Source organism: Pseudophryne corroboree, unplaced genomic scaffold (genome assembly GCF_028390025.1).
Source record: "Pseudophryne corroboree isolate aPseCor3 unplaced genomic scaffold, aPseCor3.hap2 scaffold_1279, whole genome shotgun sequence".
Classification (NCBI taxonomy): domain Eukaryota; kingdom Metazoa; phylum Chordata; class Amphibia; order Anura; family Myobatrachidae; genus Pseudophryne; species Pseudophryne corroboree.
The window spans coordinates 1,287-13,727 of NW_026967904.1; the positions used below are offsets into that span (position 1 = coordinate 1,287).

Consider the following 12,441-nt stretch of genomic DNA (forward strand, 5'->3'; position numbering starts at 1 on the left):
ATTTATTCCATTCCTCTGAAAACTGCTTGTCCTCTTTAAACGTAGAGGTCTTTAAAATCCTCAATCCCCTGGGTATCAAACCTTGATCTAAATATTTCTGTAAGGACACCTGGTCCCACCAGTGCCTTGTTTCCTCTATACATAGATTTTCTAGTCTATTGAATAAACCATGCATATCCTCCAAATTCTCATCCCTCTCCATAATTTGTATATCTTCCCCCCCTCTTAAATACACATTGCGTCTTTCCAATCGTTCAGCTATGCACTTAAGCGCTGCCATATCAATGGTTCCCCAAGTTACCTGCTGCCCGAGATGCAATTACCTAAGACAATCAAATCAAAGAATAAATGATACTGGATGTGTACACAACCGCCCACACACCAACCTTGTGTGGACAGAAGTATACACTCTCCGGCGCCAGTACCCGCTGGATCAAGGAGATTTTAGACAATGGCGGAGACTGCTGCTCCTGATACAGGGATAATTGCAATCCCTATATTGAACAAAAAAACACAAAAACTACCCACACAGGTGTGACCCTCTGTAGGAAATCAGTAGCGCTGTCCCCACCATTTATCGGAGATAATCAATAAATAATTAAAAAATGGCTAATTACTATTAAATTTTAAAACATATAAATCATATTTTATTAACATATATTGCTGCAGCAAAATTGACATACATAAAAATGCATATTGTGTATAGTGGATGCCTTTAATGTAAATGCTCCACATACACAAATGTATATACTTAATTACGTTTATTCTCTGAGGCTTGGATTTTAATAAGCTGACTTCAAAATGTCCACATAGATTAATGATAGACCAATGAGCTCGGCATTTACGGACACTGCTTGCATGAGTATGTCCTTAATTAATTAATGTCCCGAAAAAGATGTGTGCACACATATATCACTTTGAATGGATAGTTACCATGGGCGATAAGTTTTTCATTCACCTCTTTAGAACAGTCTGTTTAGGACCGTCCCAATTGGAAAGACTCCCTCTGCTGGTGCTTGTCCATTTACTGCAGAATATCTGGAGACAATATCCACGGGAATCCGTCCACAGTGCTCCGGCTCCCTCTGCTGGTGGCTAACCGCAATTGCAGGTGGACTGGCTGTTTTGTCGTAGCCAGAAGCCGGTGATCGTGTAAAACAAGCAGGAGGTGATAGTCACTGCCAGTAGGTCCTTCGAAAACACGTTTCTCCGCCTTCCCAGTGCGTTCAGCGGCTTCCTCAGTTCGAATGACCATCATCCCAATGAACACTTTATATAGCCCCACTTATTTGAAATTCCCGCGGCCATTCGCGCATGCGCACTCAAACGTGCGTTCCAAGCCTCAGTCTCATTACAAACTTTAAATAGACTCCAGCGGCCATTTTAGCTGGTTAAAACACACGATCCAAGCCTCATTATCACACCCGGAAGTTGCATCCATCGTTCTTATTAACAATATCAGAATCAAGCCTCGTTTTAAAACATAATTATCTACAACTTCATATTCAATTATACTGAACTCTAATGCAATTTGCTCAACAAGATTACGTCACTTAGTTTAATCATAATTAATTTATCATGATTACAAGTAATCCATGTCTTATTTGACAACATCAGTACAAATATGACCGTATTTAAGAACAATATTAATACTAGTCAACACATCCTATTTTATTAGCACAGGTGATAAATATATTAAATATACTGCTCAACAGTATCATTACTCGGAAATAAAAGGGGACTAATTTTGATTATAATTTGTACTTTATAATTTATAATTTAGATCCCCACACGCCATCTTGTGGTTCAAATACATAATTACACCCCTTCGTATTGTTATACATAATCCTGTTATCTCCATCTCCTTAATCCAGCATCATAAGGAACCATATCCTATCCCACCCCCCCATATATTATATGTCAAGAATGATATTTATAAAAATCAAATATTTATATTATAAATATTAAACATTTGAACTTAGATTTTATTTAACTCAACCGTATCATTCAGACCCTGCGGGATCAAGGTTTTTAGGCTAAAGATCCAGAAAGCCTCTTTCTTACATAACCTTTTATACCTATCACCTCCTCTACTGGTTACCGCCACTTGTTCAATTGCCATGATTTGTAGATTATCACTTTTCCCTCCATTGCATTCCAAAATATGGCGGTATAGGTAGGTGTTTCCTACTTTTTTATCTATCTGTCTTTTATGCTCCATGAACCTAACGTGAAGTGCCCGAGTGGTGCGCCCCACGTACTGTGCTCCACAACCACACTGTAAGACGTAGATAACATACATGGATCTACAATTCAGAAAACTTTTTATATTGAATTTCTCTCCCGATACAGATGAGACAAATTGTGTGGTTTTCTTTTTTGTGTGTTTGCATGTTGTACAGTTTAGTCTACCACACTTATGGAACCCTAATGGCGGTTTGGGTATCCATGTATCTATTTGTCCCCCTTGGGCATCTGGAGCCATGGATTTTTCCCCAGGTCTCCTAAAAAAACTTGGAGCTAGTGCGGACTTCAGACTATCTGACTTCCGAAATATTACCTGTTCACTAAGGACTACATTGGAGTTCAACATCTCATCCAACTTGAGAATAGAAAAGTTCTTCTTAATTATCCTCTTGATCTTGTATGCACTAGTATTATACTTAGTTACAAACATTGTTGTCCTATCCGTCATTTTGTTATTTTTCTTTCTAGTATTTTTGCTGGTGGTATCCAATAAATGGTCTCTTTCCATATTTTCCACCTCCTTCCAAGCCTGGTCAAGAACAGATATTGGATACCCCTGCGTAAGAAACGCCCCATAGAGAGATTCCATTTGTTCTCTTGCTCCTTCTTTGGTGGAACAATTCCTTTTTATCCGAAGGAACTGGCCCTTCGGTATATTATCCTTCCATCGTTGTAAATGACTACTTTTGTAATGTAAATATCGGTTTTGATCTACCTCCTTAACAAAAGTATTTGTTATAATGATGTCATTTTCGATCTTAATGTAATTATGTATTTGAACCACAAGATGGCGTGTGGGGATCTAAATTATAAATTATAAAGTACAAATTATAATCAAAATTAGTCCCCTTTTATTTCCGAGTAATGATACTGTTGAGCAGTATATTTAATATATTTATCACCTGTGCTAATAAAATAGGATGTGTTGACTAGTATTAATATTGTTCTTAAATACGGTCATATTTGTACTGATGTTGTCAAATAAGACATGGATTACTTGTAATCATGATAAATTAATTATGATTAAACTAAGTGACGTAATCTTGTTGAGCAAATTGCATTAGAGTTCAGTATAATTGAATATGAAGTTGTAGATAATTATGTTTTAAAACGAGGCTTGATTCTGATATTGTTAATAAGAACGATGGATGCAACTTCCGGGTGTGATAATGAGGCTTGGATCGTGTGTTTTAACCAGCTAAAATGGCCGCTGGAGTCTATTTAAAGTTTGTAATGAGACTGAGGCTTGGAACGCACGTTTGAGTGCGCATGCGCGAATGGCCGCGGGAATTTCAAATAAGTGGGGCTATATAAAGTGTTCATTGGGATGATGGTCATTCGAACTGAGGAAGCCGCTGAACGCACTGGGAAGGCGGAGAAACGCGTTTTCGAAGGACCTACTGGCAGTGACTATCACCTCCTGCTTGTTTTACACGATCACCGGCTTCTGGCTACGACAAAACAGCCAGTCCACCTGCAATTGCGGTTAGCCACCAGCAGAGGGAGCCGGAGCACTGTGGACGGATTCCCGTGGATATTGTCTCCAGATATTCTGCAGTAAATGGACAAGCACCAGCAGAGGGAGTCTTTCCAATTGGGACGGTCCTAAACAGACTGTTCTAAAGAGGTGAATGAAAAACTTATCGCCCATGGTAACTATCCATTCAAAGTGATATATGTGTGCACACATCTTTTTCGGGACATTAATTAATTAAGGACATACTCATGCAAGCAGTGTCCGTAAATGCCGAGCTCATTGGTCTATCATTAATCTATGTGGACATTTTGAAGTCAGCTTATTAAAATCCAAGCCTCAGAGAATAAACGTAATTAAGTATATACATTTGTGTATGTGGAGCATTTACATTAAAGGCATCCACTATACACAATATGCATTTTTATGTATGTCAATTTTGCTGCAGCAATATATGTTAATAAAATATGATTTATATGTTTTAAAATTTAATAGTAATTAGCCATTTTTTAATTATTTATTGATTATCTCCGATAAATGGTGGGGACAGCGCTACTGATTTCCTACAGAGGGTCACACCTGTGTGGGTAGTTTTTGTGTTTTTTTGATTTGGGATAGGGCTGGGGAGGGCCGCTGCTCAGGCACATCTCTGTCAAGTAAAGGAGATTCAACTGAGGCAGCACAAGGGAACTCTCATCTGGGGACAACAACTGCAGGGAGAACACATATTTTCAGATGAACATGGGGTGGCAGAAGGCTGCCTAATACTGAAGCACCCCCAAACAACAAACCAAATGCAACAACTAGTGCAAGCATTCCTGGGGGATGGCCTGCAGCAGATGGATTTGAATATGGTGATGTCATCCAAGCAGTGGGTCAAAGTTGGCTTCAACGTCTGCATATGAAAGAGAAAAGGAGCGTGCAGGGCATGGAGGCCTTTTGTGGTGCTTGGATGACCCCTAGTTCGCATTAAGCACCCCCACCCTCCTTCGGTGTGGGGCTCATGTTGGCCATTCCCCAGCCCCTGAAGCATTCAAGCTGATTTCTTGCAGCAGCTGGGCACTGTAACAGCTCCAGAGCTGCTCTGTAAAGCAAGTAAAAGGGTGTGGGCCCTGCAGCACTACCCGTAGTTTGCATTGTGCATTGGGAGGCATAAAGTAAGCAGACGGGAGGAGAAGTCAGGATAGTGCACAAGGGTATAGAAGGGAGGGGCTCAAGAAAAAAGAAGTAGAACCAGACAGCAAACTAGGCTGGAGAGAGACCTGAGACAAAGAGATCTGAATTACATGAGAGCCGACCAGGGAAAACTCAAATTATGCAGTCAAGTTTCCCACATTTGGGGAAATCGCAGGGGCAGCACACCCAGAGTGCAATGGGTGAGCCTTGCCCTGGGAGAAGCAACTTCATGATCATAGTATCTCACCTGGCAACTAAGTAGGAGTTGGGCTAGAGCTGGGGAGGGTCGCTGCTCGGGCACCCCCCTGTCAAGTGAAGGAGATCCAACTGAGGCAGCACAAGGGAACTCTCGAAAGAAGAACAAGGCTAGAGGAAGATCTGAGACAAAGAAATCTGACTTTTACCAGAGCTGACCAGAGGAAAGCACAAACACAGTCCCCCACTACCACAAATAATGCAGTCGAGTTTCCCACATTTGGGGAAATCACAGGGGTCAGCATACCCAGAATGCAATGAATGAACCTAACCCTGGGAGAACAATCTTCATGACCATGGTATCTCCTATGCAAAATAAGTATGATTTGGGATAGGGCTGGGGAGGGCCGTTGCTCAGGCACATCTCTGTCAAGTAAGTTGCATTTGATTTGTTGTTTGGGGGTGCTTCAGTATTAGGCAGCCTTCTGCCCTACCATGTTCATCTGAAAATATGTGTTCTCCCTGCAGTTGTTGTCCCCAGATGAGAGTTCCCTTGTGCTGCCTCAGTTGAATCTCCTTTTGGAGAAGACCTCAATAAGATTGTAGCTGATCTGGCTACTGCTAAAACAGCTTGCCTACCTAGTATGACTCCTACCACGCAGAAGGCTAAAAGTACTTTTCTTGGCCCTTTCATCCTCCAGGTAAAGCGTACCCAAGGTCAGGCATACCCAAAGCAAGCTCATGTTTCCAGACCTGCCAAGCCCAGACTGAAGCAATCCTGGGCTGCCCATCAGCCTGCTTCCAAAACGGACAAGCCTGCCGCATGACGGTGCAGGCCTCCCTCTGGGGGATCCCAGGGTGGGGGGCCCGACTTCTAGGTTTGGCAAAGAAAGGTATAATTCTAAGCTAGAGAATTCTGTTTGGAGCTCACCTTGTACTTTGTGAAGAAATAATCAGCATTGTGGCTGAGCAGATACATGTAGTGTGTGGCTGCAAACTGCATGGATCTGCTGCGTTGTAATGCTGATTCTTTTTTTTTGCAAAGTACCAATAGCTTCATATAATGTTCACAATTTTTATGCAGGATCAAATAGCTCAATAGGTAGGGTGTTTGATTAGAATTCAACAGGTTATAGGTTTGAATCCTGGGTATGGTAGTTTGAGATGTGTTATTTAATAAAGTATGTTGTTCTGACTGCCGGCATCCTATCACCTGGGATATCATACTAAATAAATGGAGTTGATCAAATTTATTTTTTTTTAACTAGGGACAATTTCCAGATACTTCTCTTTATAACTGAGATTGCCCCCTGGAACTTCACATCAGTTGACAACTATGCATGAGTGGGCAGTGCTTGCCCTGGATCTGTCCACCCATTTATGTGCCGCCATAAAATAAAGCATGACTAACAGTTATCCTGGGCGTACACTACACAATTATCTGTCAGGCTATCTATCCAGTCTGGATGGATGGAATGAAAATCTGGTAATGTATAGGAGCAAATGTCAATTAACCATTTGCTCCCAAACACTAGAAAAGTGGTCAAAAATGGTCATTACACAAATTGGTTAAACCCAAAATTTAACCAATTTGTTTAGGGGACCATTTTTGTCCATTTTTTAGTGTTTGAGAGTAAATCGTTGATGGTCATTTGCTCACATAGATAACCGGATTTCTATTCCAACCAGCCAGTGTTGGAGAGATGGTCTGCCAGATTACATAATGCATACCAGAGCCATAACTAGACTTTTTGGTGCCCTGTGACAGAGAATTATATGCCCTCCCCCCCATTTTTGCAATATGGACAAAAGGCGCATGCCTTGTGGGGAAGGGGCATAACAAGATTGATCTCAGAGAAAGCACATGAGATATGAAGATATATCTAGTATACTTGACACTCAATGGTTTGTGGTATTGCAGGGGTGCCCTCCTTAAATGCATATACAGTCACACATGGCATGTTTGTGTAAATGGCATATCAGCAGTCAGCACTAACTGGTGACATGCCATTTGTACAAGTAAGCCATGTGTGACTAATATATAAACATACTTTATTAAATAACACCTCAAACTATCATACCCAGGATTCAAACCTATAACCTGTTAAATTCTAATCAAACACCCTACCCATTGAGCTACTTGATCCTGCATCTATTCTAACCTCCAAAAACAGATTCAGTTGCATTTTCCAGCGTGTTTTGTTTGCGCCTTTGCAAATGTCTTACATCGACAAACTTATTTAGTACTATTTTGCAAATAGGGTTACATTGTCGCAACATTGTGTTCCCTAATTGCTTGATTTTTTAAATGCAAAAATTGATAAAGACACCTGATAATTGCTCTGTGGAGTCTTCTTTTGTGTCTACTTCTTATCTACATTTAATTCCCTACCTATAATCAAGGCATTTTTAAATGCTGGGTGCTGCCAGGACGTGAGGCCTACCTAGTCTTTAGATCTGAATTTGAATGTACTTGTGAACTAACTTAATTTCCTACTTCTAAACTCATTCCTAAATTCACTACTTACATTAATCCTGTAGTTGGGCATTTTGAGCCTTCAATTGTGGGCATTGTTTTGTGTCCAGACCAGCAGCTGGTGGTGTGCATTTGCTGGAAAGGCATCGAAGACCTCCGATATGCTGCATCTCCTGATGTGTGTCTGCCTCAAGTGGCTGTCAGCAAATGCATGCTAGACACCCCAGCATGCCCTGCCTCAGTTTTAGCATACCTTAATAGCAAAACTGTGGCAGGGCATGCTGGGATGTGTAGTTTCACAGCAGCTGGAGGGCCACAGGATGAAGACCCATGTGCTAGAACCAAACCGCAGGTACATTGAATGCTAGCAAGCTGAACGTTTAAATCCTTTTTGTTCCGCAGCATTCCAATGTGGAAGATTCCATGGAACCAGAGATTATTCCATTGAGAAGGACATGCTGCCTGGATGACTGCACTGTGCAAATTAAATCACGGAGCCAGTTGGCTTGTGGGTGGCTCTGGTTACTGGGTGGTTAGGTGGGCGGTGTGTCGGAGGTGGAGCACATGCAAATGAATGTGTATCATCCAGCTAGTGAGAGAGAAAACTCATGCAGGAGTGTGCCTGCTTGTCAGTGAGTTATGCACCTTGCCAGACGTCAAATCTACATGGAGCAACTGGAGGGGACAAGAGCAGGTTTGGAAAATATAGACAGAAGAGCATATATGCTGGCGCATTCTCCATGATTGTGTCAGCTTATGTTTTGGTGCACTGCACTTTCCTCCACTAAGTTTTAGCCATTTTGTTTAAACGCAAGTGTAGTTGCTTCTCGCTCTTTTGGCTGTGATATTGTATTGTGGTTGAAGAGTCTGCTGGAGGGATTGTTTTCTTCATTGGCGAGAGACTGAAGATATTCCAGGATGGAAGGCTTGGGAACACTATCCGTTTTTCAGTTGTGGAAGAGTTGAAAGACCGGATTGGACTACATTCTATAGTAAAGGGTATCTTTGTATTTATTAATCCTCCCTTTATATGTGTCTGTCTTTCAATAAAGCTTTGGGCTTGTGATTCCGTCACCCTCTTACACTCCACACCCATAGCCTTATTAACTATTGTATTGTTTAAATGTATAGTGCAGTTCATGATTTATAGTGTAGGCTGACCTGTGCTGTAGTTCTTGAACTGTACTATACCGACAGCATTTGTATTGTGTTTTGGCTGTGCTGCAACACAGTACTTATGTGTGTAATGTTTTTGTATGTTTTATGGCTTCTTTATGTCAATAAAGACTGCTTTTTCAATCCAATATCTGAAAACAATCAATGTTTATCTTTGATGGCAATAGAAGTGGTATGATATTTGCTGCTTTTGAAAGGCAATATCTGATATGTCCCCTATCTGGGAACCATATATTAAATGGCTTTTCAGAAAAGGGAGATGGGAGAAGAGCTTTCAGTACTTGTAGGACCGATGCACATTTCCTATTCTAGCCTCCAAACACAGATTCAGTTGCATTTTCCAGCGTGTTTTGGATGCGCCTTTGCAAATGTCTTACATCGACAAACTTATTTAGTACTATTTTGCAAATAGGGTTACATTGTTGCAACATTGTGTTCCCTAATTGCTTGATTTTTTAAATGCAACAATTGATAAAAACACCTGATAACTGCTCTGCGGAGTCTTATTTTGTGTCTTCTTCTTATCTACATTTAATTCCGTACCTCTAATCAAGGCATTTTTAAATGCTGGCGGCTGCCAGGACGTGAGGCCTACCTAGACTTTAGATCTGAATTTGAATGTACTTGTGAACTAACTTAATTTCCTACTTCTAAATTCATTCCTAAATTCACTACTTACATGAATCCTGTAGTTGGGCATTTTGGGACTTCGATTGTGGGCATTGTTTTGTGTCCAGACCAGCAGCAGGTGGTGTGCATTTGCTGGAAAGGCATCGAAGACCTCCGATATGCTGCATCTCCTGATGTGTGTCTCCCTCAAGTGGCTGTCAGCAAATGCCTGCTAGACACCCCATTCCAAGCTGATTGTGACATCACGGAACATGCATCATAGAACAGGCATGCTAAAACATGGGTCTTCAACCTGCGACCCTCCAACTGCTGTGGAACTACACATCCCAGCATGCCCTGCCTTAGTTTTAGCATACCTTATAGCAAAACTGTGGCAGGGCATGCTGGGATGTGTAGTTTCACAGCAGCTGGAGGGCCACAGGATGAAGACCCATGTGCTAGAGCCAAGCCGCAGGTACATTGAATGCTAGCAAGCTGAATATTTAAATCCTTTTTGTTCCGCAGCATTCCAATGCGGAAGATTCCATGGAACCAGAGATCCTTCCATTGAGAAGGACATGCTGCCTGGATGACTACACTGTGCAAATTAAATCACGGAGCCAGTTGGTTTGTGGGTGGCTCTGGTGACTGGGTGGTTGGGTGGGTGGTGTGTCGGAGGTGGAGCACATGCAAATGATTGTGTATCATCCAGCTAGTGAGAGTGAAAACTCATGCAGGAGTGTGCCTGCTTGTCAGTGGGTTATGCACCTTGCCAGACGTTAAATCTACATAGAGCAGCTGGAGGGGACAAGAGCAGGTTTGCAAAATATAGATAGAAGAGCATATATGCTGGCGCATTCTCCATGATTGTGTCAGCTTATGTTTTGGTGCACTGCACTTTCCTCCACTAAGTTTTAGCCATTTTTGTTAAGCTCAAGTGTAGTTGCTTCTCGGCCTTTTGGCTGTGATCTTGTATTGTGGTTGAAGGGTCTGCTGGAGGGAGGGATTGCTTTCTTCATTGGCGAAAGACCAAAGATATTCCAGGATGGAAGGCTTGGGAACACTATCCGTTTTTCAATTGTGGAAGAGTTGAAAGACCGGATTGAACTACATTCTATAGTAAAGGATGTCTTTCTATGTATTAATCCTCCCCTTATATGTGTCAGTCTTTCAATAAAGCTTCGGGCTTGTGATTCCCTCACCCTCTTACACTCCACACCCATAGCCTTATTAACTGTTGTATTATTGTACAGTTTAAATGTATAGTGCAGTTCATGATTTATAGTGTAGGCTGGCCTGTGCTGTAGTTCTTGAACTGTACTATACCGTCAGCATTTCTATTGTGTTTTGGCTGTGCCGCAACGTGGTACTTATGTGTGTAATGTTTAGGTATGTTTTTTTGCTTCTTTATGTGCATCGGTCCTACAAGTACTGAAAGCTCTTCTCCCATCTCCCTTTTCTGAAAAGCCATTTAATATATGGTTCCCAGATAGGGGACATATCAGATATTGGATTTCAAAAGCATCAAATATCATACCACTTTTATTGCCATCAAAGATAAACATTGATTGTTTTCAGATATTGGCTTGAAAAAGCAGTCTTTATTGACATAAAAAAAAACATACATAAACATTGCACACATAAATACAGTGTTGCAGCACAGCCAAAACACAATACAAATGCTGACGGTATAGTACAGTTCAAGAACTACAGCACAGGCCAGTCTACACTATAAATCATGAACTGCACTATACATTTAAACTATACAATAATACAACAGTTAATAAGGCTATGGGTGTGGAGTGTAAGAGGGTGAGGGATTCACAAAACCGAAGCTTTATTGTAACACAGACACATATAAGGGGAGGGTCAATAAATAGAAAGATATCCTTTACTATAGAATGTAGTCCAATCCGACCTCTGTGCTCTTCCACAACTGAAAAACAGATAGTGTTCCCAAGCCTTCCATCCTGGAATATCTTTGGTCTTTCGCCAATGAAGAAAACAATCCCTCCCTCCAGCAGACCCTTCAACCACGATACAAGATCACAGCCAAAAGGCCGAGAAGAAACTACACTTGAGCTTAACAAAAATGGCTAAAACTTAGTGGAGGAAAGTGCAGTGCACCAAAACATAAGCTGACACAATCATGGAGAATGCGCCAGCATATATGCTCTTCTATCTATATTTTGCAAACCTGCTCTTGTCCCCTCCAGCTGCTCTATGTAGATTTAACGTCTGGCAAGGTGCATAACCCACTGACAAGCAGGCACACTCCTGCATGAGTTTTCTCTCTCACTAGCTGGATGATACACAATCATTTGCATGCGCTCCACTTCCGACACACCACCCACCCAACCACCCAGTCACCAGAGCCACCCACAAGCCAACTGGCTCCGTGATTTAATTTGCACAGTGTAGTCATCCAGGCAGCATGTCCTTCTCAATGGAAGGATCTCTGGTTCCATGGAATCTTCCGCATTGGAATGCTGCTGAACAAAAAGGATTTAAATATTCAGCTTGCTAGCATTCAATGTACCTGCGGCTTGGCTCTAGCACATGGGTCTTCATCCTGTGGCCCTCCAGCTGCTGTGAAACTACACATCCCAGCATGCCCTGCCACAGTTTTGCTATTAAGGTATGCTAAAACTGAGGCAGGGCATGCTGGGATGTATAGTTCCACAGCAGCTGGAGGGTCGCAGGTTGAAGACCCATGTTTTAGCATGCCTGTTCTATGATGCATGTTCCATGATGTCACAATCAGCTTGGAATGGGGTGTCTAGCAGGCATTTGCTGACAGCCACTTGAGGGAGACACACATCAGGAGATGCAGCATATCGGAGGTCTTCGATGCCTTTCCAGCAAATGCACACCACCTGCTGCTGGTCTGGACACAAAACAATGCCCACAATCGAAGTCCCAAAATGCCCAACTACAGGATTCATGTAAGTAGTGAATTTAGGAATGAATTTAGAAGTAGGAAATTAAGTTAGTTCACAAGTACATTCAAATTCAGATCTAAAGACTAAACACAAAACACAAAATAAGACTCCACAGAGCAATTATCAGGTGTCTTTATCAATTGTTG

At 41.7% G+C, this 12,441-nt stretch overlaps 2 non-coding genes across 2 annotated transcripts; both read right to left on the reverse strand.

Annotated features, from left to right (window-relative positions):
* Window positions 1-4,996: 4,996 nt before the first annotated feature.
* On the reverse strand, window positions 4,997-5,159 carry LOC134993436 (U1 spliceosomal RNA). The gene has a single exon (XR_010197234.1). It is a non-coding gene; the product is annotated as a U1 spliceosomal RNA (small nuclear RNA).
* A 152-nt stretch (window positions 5,160-5,311) lies between these two features.
* Window positions 5,312-5,475, reverse strand: LOC134993451 (U1 spliceosomal RNA). The gene has a single exon (XR_010197245.1). It is a non-coding gene; the product is annotated as a U1 spliceosomal RNA (small nuclear RNA).
* Between the last annotated feature and the right edge of the window lie 6,966 nt (window positions 5,476-12,441).